The following is a 10,198-nucleotide window of genomic DNA, read 5'->3' as shown; positions in this document are numbered from 1 at the left end:
GAGAATAACCATAATACAAGCTGTTATTAAGCTGGGTGCTGGTGGCTCACATCTGTATTCTAGATAGTCAGGAGGCTGAGATCCAAGGATCTCGTTTCAAAGCCAGCCTTGACAAGAAAGTCCATGAGACTCTTATCTCTAATTAACCACCAGAAAACTGCAAGTGGAGCCATGGCTCAAAGTGGTAGCCTTGAGCAAAAGCTCAGGGTCAGCTGAGCACTGGTGTCTCCTGTCTGTAATCTTAGCTATTAAGGAGGGTAAGATCTGAGGATCATGGTTCAAAGCCAGGCCAGGCAGGAAAGTCTGTGAGACTCTTATCTCCAATGAACCACCAAAAAACCAGAAGTGGTGCTGTGGCTCAAGTAGTAGAGTGCTACCCTTGGGCTGAAGAGCTTAGGGACAGCACCCAGGCCCAGAGTTCAAGCCCCATGACTGACAAGAAAAAAAAAAAAAGAAAAAGAAAAGCTGAGGGTCCATGCCCAGGCCCTGAGTTCAAGCCCCAGAAACCCTCACAAAAACAAAAAAATATTCACAACAAGAAAAGTTCTGGTTTTGGAAGCAAAGACAGGAACCTCAGATAACCAACCACATCCACGAAAAGCAAAGCAAAATTCATTTACAAGTCTTGGCTCAGTGTGACCTACGCAGAACAAGGGTGAGGGGTTGGGGAGGTGTCGGGAAGGGAAGGGAGGGGACTCAGCCCATTGCTGACTGCTTTTTTCTTTTCTTTTTTGTCCATCATGGAATTTGAACTCAGGGCTTGGGTGCTGTTCACTTTTTAACTGTTTGAACTTTAAAAAATTGTTATTGTAAAGGTGATGTACACAGGGGTTAAAGTTACATAAGTCAGGTAATAAGTACATTTCTTTTTGAAATGTGTTACCCTTTCTTGAACTGTGTGTGTGTGTGTGTGTGTGTGTGTGTGTGTGTGTGTGTGTGTGTGTGTATGTGTGTGTGCACTGGTCCTGGGGCTTAAACTCAGGGCCTAGGAGCTATCCCTTAGCTTTTTCACTCAAGACTAGAGCTCTAACACTGGAGCCACAGATTTTTTGGTGGCTAATTGTAGATAGGGAGACTCTCCTGCCTGGGCTGGCTTTGAACTATGATCCTTAGATCTCAGCCTCCTGAGTAGCTAAGATTACAAGTGTGAGCCACCAGAACCGGGCTTAATTGGTTTTAACTTTTTATTGCCCAGGTCAGCAGCTACATCTGACCTCTCTCACACTGAACCTCTTTCTCAGACTCTTATCAAGAGGTTCACTTTCCCTCCCTTCGCCTATTCTCTCCCTACTATTCTGAAGCCGGCTAGGTGGGACTTAGCACGGAGGCGGGCTTGATGAATACCATTTACCGCTCCAGTCACTGTAGCCAGGGTCTAAAGCTGGGGCAGGACTGGGGGCGGGGTTGGGGGCGTTGAGGAGGGGGCTTGATAGGTAGTGCTGAGAAAGCTACGTGGGCGTGGCTTTGTCTCGGGGGCGTGGCTTTTGTGTATAGGAATTGGTGGCAGGTAGACCCAAGTAGTGTGGGCGTGGCTTGCTGCGGGGGAGTGGCTTGGAGTATGGGGGATTGATGTTGACGCTAAAAGCAGGGATCGTGGGTGGGCGGGGTTTGTTTGGCTGCCGCTAGTGGGCGGGGCTCAGGCTCGGGGCGGGGCTTGCAGGGTCAGTAGGGTTGCTCAAGTATCCAGAGGGCTTTTTAGCTTGGAGGCTTAAGTTCCTCCGCCCCCTACTCTGGGTGGGCGAAGCCGGGTGCCGACGCTGCTCCGCGTGGCTGCGGGCTTCAGGACGCGGCGTGGCGGGCGAGGGCCAGCCTGCCCGTTATGGCTCACCTGCACCTGTGTCAGGTAGAAGCTACCCAGATATAATGGGAGGCTAGCCCCTGGCGTGTGAGCCTAGCTCCCCATTCTGCCCGCCCAGAGTTTGTCTCACCAGCAGTCTTCATTAGGAGGAGGGATTCGGGGTGAGGGGACCCACGAGGGGCCAGGCGGGTGACAGGATGCTTCATGGAGGCGAGGCCCTGAATTAAGGCTGAGTGAAGACAGAATTGGGGGAGCCCACGCCTCTTCCTCCGTCTCTACAGCTCCTTGCCAAGTGTGAAATGAGCACAGCTGGAGTGCGGAGGGCCGCATCGCCCATCACCCACCCATCTGGCTTCTAGTCGCCAGCTCTAATGATGGGGGTGGTTGGAGGTGGTCTTTAGGTCAGCTCTACCAGCCAGACCCAAGGAATGACCACACTCCAGGTTTGGATGGACAAGCAGGGTCTCTTCTTCCCACAAGATAAGCCAGCTGGGCTGGGAAGGTGGCTCAGTGGTAGAGTGCTTGCCTTGCATGCATGAGGCCCTTCCATTCCTCAGCACCACATAAGCAAAAAAAGAAAGCTGGAAGTGGCGCTGTGGTTCAAGCCGTAGAGCGCTAGTCTTGAGCTCAAGAGTTGAGGGACAGCGCCCAGGCCCAGAGTTCAGGCCCCACGACTGGCAAAAAAAAAAAAAGATAAGCCAGCTGTCAGTGGCCAGGTGATGAGCAAGAGCTGGGCTCAGCTCTGGGAAGTACTCTCTCCACTCAGTCGAGGGCACCTTGAGTGGGCACACAGATGGTGGATCCATCCAGGTGTTTACTGTTGGGCCCAGCTGTTCTGAGAGGCTGAGTTGAGGGTCAGGGAGGCCAAGTAATGCACTTTTTTTCTTTTTCTTTTTTTTCTTGGTTGGTCTTGGGACTTGAAGTCAGGGCCTGAGTGCTATCCCCGAGCTTCTTAGGCTCAAGGCTAGATCTCTACCACTTGAGCTACAGCACCACTTCTGACTTTTTCTGAGGTAGTTTAATTGGAGATAAGAGTCTCACAGACTTGCCTGCCTGAGGCTGGCTTCAAACTTTGATTCTTAGCCTCCTGAGTAGTGAGGATTAGAGGTTGAGCCACTGGCACCTGGCAAAGTAATGCACTCTTTACAAAATACTGGGTGGGGAAAAGGTATTAAATAAGTAGATGCCAAGTGAATGTAGAGAATTGGGGCCAGAAGGCTGATGACAGTCACAGAACTCCCTGGAGGGGCTTGTAGCTAGCTAGTGGGGGGATGGTCCCATGTGGGGTGTGTGTGGGCAATACCCAGAGGACCCTCATCAGGTATGTGAAGGAAACAGCAGCTAAGTGGAGATCTGTAGTAGGAGCAGGTGTGAGTTGGAGATCAGCAGAGCAGGATGCTAGGGGAAGCTGCCAAATGCAGTACAGCTGGGCTGTGAGAAAGGGATGGGGTGGACAGCGGAAGATGAGGTGGGAGGGGGCGGGCTATTTAAGGCCTCACATGCCAAGCCAAGAAAAGGTGACCTTCACCAACTAGGCACCAGACAGCTGCTGAAGGAATTTATTCAGCTGGAGGTAGAAGGATAGCTGTGGTCTGTGCCTGAGCTCAGTCAAGGTCATGCGGAAGATGGGAAGAGTCAACAGGGTAAACTCATGGCATAGAGGTGAGCAGAGATAAGAGTCTCACAATCTTTCTTGCCTGGGCTGGCTTTGAACTGCAATTCTAGGATCATCTGAGTAGTGAGGACTACAGGTATTAGACGTTTGGTACAATTGTACTTTTTTTTTTTTTTTTTTTTTTTTGCCAGTCCTGGGGCTTGAACTCAGGGGCCTGGGCACTGTCTCTGAGCTTCTTTTGCTCAAGAATAGCACTTTACCACTTGATCCACAGTGCCACTTATGGCTTTTTCTGTGTATGTGGTGCTGAGGAATCGAACCCAGGGCTTCATGCATGCTAGGCAAGCATTCTACCACTAAGCCATGTTCTCAGCCCCAATTGTCCTTCTTGAGAAAATTGTTTTCTGGTTTCTGTGACCTTGGTCTGCCCTGGGGAAGAAAAGCATTTGGGGGTTGAAAGCTTCTACCTCCGGAATGGAAAGATAGTCTAAAACTAGTAGGACTTTTCTGTCCACCCTGGGGCCATCCTTGCCCATGGCCCTCCCCTGAAAACTCACTACAGTGTCTCAGGTTAGCTGACTGCCTTCACCTCTCAGTCAACTGTTTCTGATCTTTGTTCCCTGGGCTCCTCTCCATTTAATAGACTGATAACATCTTTCTCTTGTGCACACTTACAGGCTTGTCTGTGGCATGCATCCAGACTCACCCTATTGGCTGCTCCTTTTCATCTCATCAGGGGTGGGGGAGGATTCTGTGATACTCCAGTGTGGAAGTTGTCAGGGATGGGGCAGAACTTGGTATCCCAGGGCCTATCCACCCCCCCCCCGGGGCTCTTGTACATTTTCTCTTGCAGGTTAGAGCCACCTTGCAAGTAGACTGGCAAAGCCACATATCCAAGCATTAGGAATAAGACTGGATGAATTTTTTTGTCCTGTGCTGCTGGGGATTGAACCTAGGATATAGGCTCTTCCCCTGAGTTGGTGGACAGGACCTGGTAAACTGTCAAGGACTGGAAGTTTAGAAGAAAAGATTGGGGGTGGGACAGGGATTATGATCAAAATGTTCTATGTACATGTATACAAATGGGATGAAACCCATTGAAACTGATTAAAGAGAGGGACAAGAAAGAGCAATAGTGGTATGAATTTCATCAAAGTACATTACGTGAATGAATGGAAAATTCTCAATATACTTCAGAAAATATCCTCAAATACTTCAAAATATCCCCAACTAATATACTTGATAAAAAAGATATGGAGAAAAATTTGTGTTTTTTTGGTTTGTTTGTCTTTGTCTGTTGGGCTTGAACACAGGGTTTGGGCACTTGCTCAAGGTTAGCATTCTACCACTTGAGCCACAGCTCCACTTCTGGATTTTTTTGTGATTAATTAGAGATAAGAGTCTCATGGATGTTTCTGCCTGGGTTAGGTTCAAACCATGATCTTCAGAGCTCAGCCTCCTGAATAGCTAGGATTACAGGTGTGAGCTACCAGCACCCAGCTTTGGTTGTTTCTTAAAAGTGAAACAGGCTCCCCCCAAAAAGAGGGCTGGTATGGACAGACAGAAGTTGTCAGTGGAAGTAGCCAGCCAGGAGAACATGGTTTTGGTCCAAAGGGGTGCTGCTTTTCCCACTAAAGGGCTGAGCATGAGGGGTGGTCAGAATGGGCTGTGTTTGGAGATGAATGGTGGAGACTAGGTATGGAGTGAAAAGGAATAAGGATGCAGCAGCTGATGGTACCAGTGCCAGAGGCCCCACAGCTATGTGAAGATGCAGATTCAGCAGTCAGAAGCCAAGGAGACTTTCATATCAATAATTCTGTGTGTGTGCCAGTTCCAGGGCTTGAACTCAAGACCTGGGAGCTGTCCCTGAGCTTTTTTTTTTTCTCAAGGGTAGCTCTGTACCACTTGTGCTACAGGGCTTCTTGGTAGTTAATTGGAGATAAAGAGTCTCACAGACTTTCTGCCTGGGTTGGCTTAGAACTGTGATCCTTAGATCTCAACCTTATCCTTAAGTAGCTAAGATTACAGGCATGAGTCACTGGTGACTCGCTAAGATGGAGTGTCATGTGGGCTCTGGTGGGCCTGAGAACCTGTTTCCCCTGAAATGGAGATGATGGGTTTTAGGGCTCACATCTCCAAGGAATATTGGGTTTGTTGGTGTATAATAGGCCTGGGATCTTTAGGAGTATCTTTATAGGAGTTTGATGGAAAGACAGGTACCCCATTTCCAGGGACTGCGAAGAGGGAGTGAGAATATGGGCGTTCATGGAGGGAATAGCATTTGGGCAGCAGGAGCTAAGCATGTTTGCGTGAGACTAGAAAGAAGCCTTGAACTTGGGGAGGACATAGCTGCTACCGAGTGGGATATTGGGAGGACCAAAGGGGAGAGAAGTAGGTGTCCAACAGTACAAAAAAGGAGCTCTGTATGGCTCGCTACTAACCTCAGCTGAGCAAAAGGAAGGGAATAGCAATCCAGAAAATTCTGGTAAGACCCAATAGCAGGTCCCTGTGTGGATAAGGAACAGGATCTGCCTACCGGATATTGAGAGCATCCCTGGGTTCTGAGGGGGTGACAATGTTCTGGGAGGTGACAGTTCCAAGTCCCCTCAATCTTCTGTGGCTGGTAAAGTTTGGAACAGGGCCTCTAGAGAACCCTTTGCTCCTCACTTGTGTGAGTATGGGGGTGTGTTATATGGGCATTTTTTAGAACCTTCTGAATAGCCTTTGCCCACATCAGGGATTTGGTTGGATCCCTTTTGATGTTTTTGGGAGGGGGGGGGTTCAATTGTAGGACTTGAACTCAGGGCCTGGGCATTGTCCCTGAGCTTTTTGCACTCAAGGCTAGTATTTCACCACTTTGAGCCACAGTACCACTTATGGTTTTCTGGTGGTTCATTGGAGTCTCAATCCTCAGATCTCAGCCTCCTGAATAGCTAGGATTACAGGCTTGAGTCACTGGTGCCTCGCCCTTTTGAATTTTTTTTTTTTTTTGGTTCCTCTTCTTCTGTATTGTTAAAAGATTTTTGTGGCGGCATTTATAAGGTGAGGTCTGCTTAGCTGTTTCTGGACCATCCTCTAGTTTTTGGAGTCATCTCCCTCCCCACCCCACCCCCACTGCTTCTGCTAAGCGTTTATAAATGGGAGATGGAATTTCATCATCTTGAGTAACCTCGTGATCTTTTCATAGATGGCCTTTAAGGCCAGGAGGTGGGTTATCATTCATCTCAGATGTTGAGATCCGGTCTGCTCATTCCCACTGGGTTCTTCCTTGGGCACCACGATCCCTGTGGATGGGATGGGCAGGCACCTGTTGATGGAGCATGTCTGCACGTGCCATCCAGATATGGTCCTCGTTTTCAGGGGACAAAGAATAGGATGACATATATGTCCTGCCAGGTGAGCTCACGGGCCTGGCTGCTATAAAGGAATCCTTTGTGGTGGGTGGTGGGGTTAGACACAAAGGAGCCATGGTGTTTTCCAATTTTCCAGAGGCCACAGAGAGAAAATGGAACATAGACAGGGATGAGGCCCTCCACTCTGGCTGTGTCACAGAGAGGGAGAGCTGAGGCTGAGTCTGCAGGAGAGGAAGGTAGGGTGGGGTGAGGAGTATGAAAGGAAGAATGAAGGCTGAAAGAAGAGCAGGCCTTCTCCATAGAGTTTAAAATTAAGGTAAGAGGAGGAGAGGCTTGTGTAGCAGGGGTGGTATAATTTTTTTTGTCGGTTGTGGGGCTTGAACTCTGGGCCTGGTCACTGTCCCTCAGCTCTTCAGCACAAGGTGAGTGTTCTACCACTTGAGTCACAGTGCCACTTCCAGTTTTCTGGTGGTTTATTGGTGATAAGAGTCTCATGGAGCCAAGCACTGGTGGGCTCATGCCTGTAATCCTAGCTACTCAGGCTGAGATCTGAGAATCAAGGTTCAAAGCCAGCCCGGGCAGGAAAGTCTGTGAGACTCTTATCTCCAATAAACCACTAGAAAACCAGAAGTGGCGCTGTGGTTCAAGTGGTAGAGTGCTCACCTTGAGCTGAAGAGCAAAAGGACAGTGCCCAAACCCAGAGTTCAAGCCCCACGACTGATTTAAAAAAAAAAAAAAAAAAAGGTCTCATGGACTTCTCTACCCGGGCTGGCTTTGAATTGTGATCCTCAGATCTCAGCCTCCTGAGTAGCTAGGATTACAGGCTTGAGCCACCAGTGCCTGGCTTGGGTGGTGTAATTTTTGGAGGATCTGGAAGGAATCACAAGGCTGACATGAGTGGAGACAAAACCAGGTCTTGATATGAGGACCTCAGACCATTTTCCAAGTGTTAGAGGAAGTTTTTAACAATTTAGATCAAGGGGCTGGGAATGTATCTTAGAAGTAGAGTGCTTTCCTAGCATGCATGAAGCTCTGGGTTCTATTCCTTAGTGCCACATAAACAGAAAAAGACAGAAGTGGCACTGTGGCTCAAATGGTAGAGTTCTAGCCTTGAGTAAAAGAAGCTCAGGAATAGTACTCAGGCCCTGAGTTCAAGCCCCAGGACTGTCCAAAAAATAAGAAAAAAGGTGCTGGGAAGATGGCTCAGTGGTAGAGCGTTTGCCTTGCATGCAAGAGGCCCTGGGTTCGATTCCTCAATACCACATAAGCAAAAAGAAAGAAGCCTGAAGTGGCGCTGTGGCTCAAGTGGTAGAGCGCTAGCCTTGAGCTGAAGAGCTGAGGGACAGCACCTAAGCCCAGAGTTCAGGCCCCACAACCGGACCCCCCCCCAAAAAAAAGAAAAAAAAAGAATTTAGGTTGGGGGGGGGTTCACACCTGTAATACTAGATACTCAGGAGGCTGAGATCTGAGGATTGTAATGCGCAGCCAGCTCAGGCAGGAAACTCTGTGAGACTCTTAACCACCAGAAAACCAGAAGTAGTGCTGTGGCTCAAAGTGGTGAAGTACCAGCCTTGAGTGAAAAAACTCAGGGACAGTCCCTAGGCTCTGAGTTCAAGCCCCATAACCTACAGGAAAAAAAAAAAAAAAGAATTTGGGAGCCAAATATGCCATTTGGACTAACCATTATCATTGTCCAGTTTAAATTGTGGCCAGACCACTGACATTTGTCATTTTGGTTTAATGGTCTCTGTGAGACCCAGGGTCTGAAAATTTTGGAGTAGACAGCACAGTGGGCTGTGCCTTGAGAACTTAATTTTTTTTTGTCCCATTTTGGAAAATTGAGGTTCCAGATCCTGACTGCAGGGTGGTCAGACATGTCAGAAGGTCAGTGTGTCCCCCCTGACCAGCTGTGTGGGAGACAGCTCAGGTATCCCCAGAAAACAGCAGGGGAAATCACCTGTGGGTGGGGGAAGGGGTGGAGGTGATAACAGGACTTCTTCCTTTTTTTTTGGGTCTGGTCATGGGGCCTGAACTCTGGGCCTGGTCGCTGTCCCTCAGCTCTTCAGCTCAAGACTAGCGCTCTACCACTTGAGCCACAGCGCCACTTCCGGCTTTTTTCTTTTTGCTTATGTGGTGCTGAGGAATCAAACCCAGGGCCTCAGGCATGCAAGGCAAGCGCTCTACCACTGAGCCATCTTCTCAACCCCTGGACTACTTCTTCCTATTGCAGTGAAAAAGTTCTGGAATGAGATAGTGGTGCTAGTTGTACAACTTTGGAACTACCATAAACCATTATGTTTTCCCTATAAAGCTAGACAAGCATGGTCAAAAACAAAACCAAAAACCCAACATGAGAGGCACAGCAAGCAAGAGAACTTGTGACATGAAATACAATTGAATAAGAAACCAAAACTCCCCCCTTGGTTGTAGGGCTTGAACTCTGGGCCTGGGCGCTGTCCCTCATCTCTTCAGCTCAAGACTAGCACTACCACTTGAGCCACAGCGCCACTTCTGGTTTTCTGGAGGTTATTTGAAGATAATAGATAAAATGATGTTACGCAAAATGAACCCTAAGATAGGGACACAAGTGGTTTTTTTCTGCCTTGCTATTATTTCTAACGTATTTATAAGGTACCATGTGAATTTTTTGTTGCTTTGTATGTCCCTCCCCCACTGTATAACCTCTGTTTTCACTGTATTTAATGTTGGTATAATTTGGGGAGGGGAAGGGAAAAAACAAATTGCTTAAATAGGGATACAGATTGACCCATTGCAACGAGATGTACAAGACTCTATGTTGAAAAATGAACTTTACAATTTGGTGGGGGTGGGGGTGGGGGTGTAGCTGAGGAGGTGGGATGGGAAGGGATGGTAGGGGAAAAACAAAGGAGGAGGCAACAATGCTGGATAAGAAATGTAGTCATTAGGGGCTGGGAAGATGGCTCAGTGGTAGAGCGCTTGCCTTGCATGCATGAAGCCCTGGGTTTGATTCCTCAGCACCACATAAGCAAAAAGAAAAAAGCCGGGAAATGGCGCTGTGGCTCAAGTGGTAGAGAGCTAGCCTTGAGCTGAAGAGCTGAGGGACAGCGCCCAGGCCCAGAGTTCAGGCCCCACAACTGGACCAAAAAAAAAAAAAAAAAAGAAAGAAATGTAGTGATTACCTTGATCATGTAACTGTAACCCTTTTGTACGGTATTTTCACAATAAAAAACAATTTAAAAAATAGTCTCATGGACATTCCTTCCCCAGGCTAGCTTTGAACTGAGATCCTCAGATCTCAGCCTCCTGAGTAGCTAGGATTACAGGTGTGAGCCACTGGTGCCAGTTTAGAAAACAAAACTCTTAAAAAAAAATAAAGCTATAGTAGCCCCTTCTGAGTTTGTAGAAATAGGTGGTAAATTGGTTGGAGACTAACGGCTATGTCTGTAATCC

At 48.2% G+C, this 10,198-nt stretch overlaps 1 protein-coding gene across 1 annotated transcript in view; it reads right to left on the bottom strand.

Moving 5' to 3' along the window:
* Nucleotides 1-10,198, bottom strand: part of Hnrnpm (heterogeneous nuclear ribonucleoprotein M) — a 335,755-nt gene that overhangs the window by 291,628 nt on the left and 33,929 nt on the right. The window lies entirely within an intron of this gene.

Source organism: Dipodomys merriami, unplaced genomic scaffold, assembly GCF_024711535.1.
Source record: "Dipodomys merriami isolate MVZ:Mamm:240054 unplaced genomic scaffold, mDipMer1.0.p SCAF_6, whole genome shotgun sequence".
In the NCBI taxonomy this organism is placed as follows: domain Eukaryota; kingdom Metazoa; phylum Chordata; class Mammalia; order Rodentia; family Heteromyidae; genus Dipodomys; species Dipodomys merriami.
This window is presented reverse-complemented; position numbering and strand designations above follow the sequence as displayed.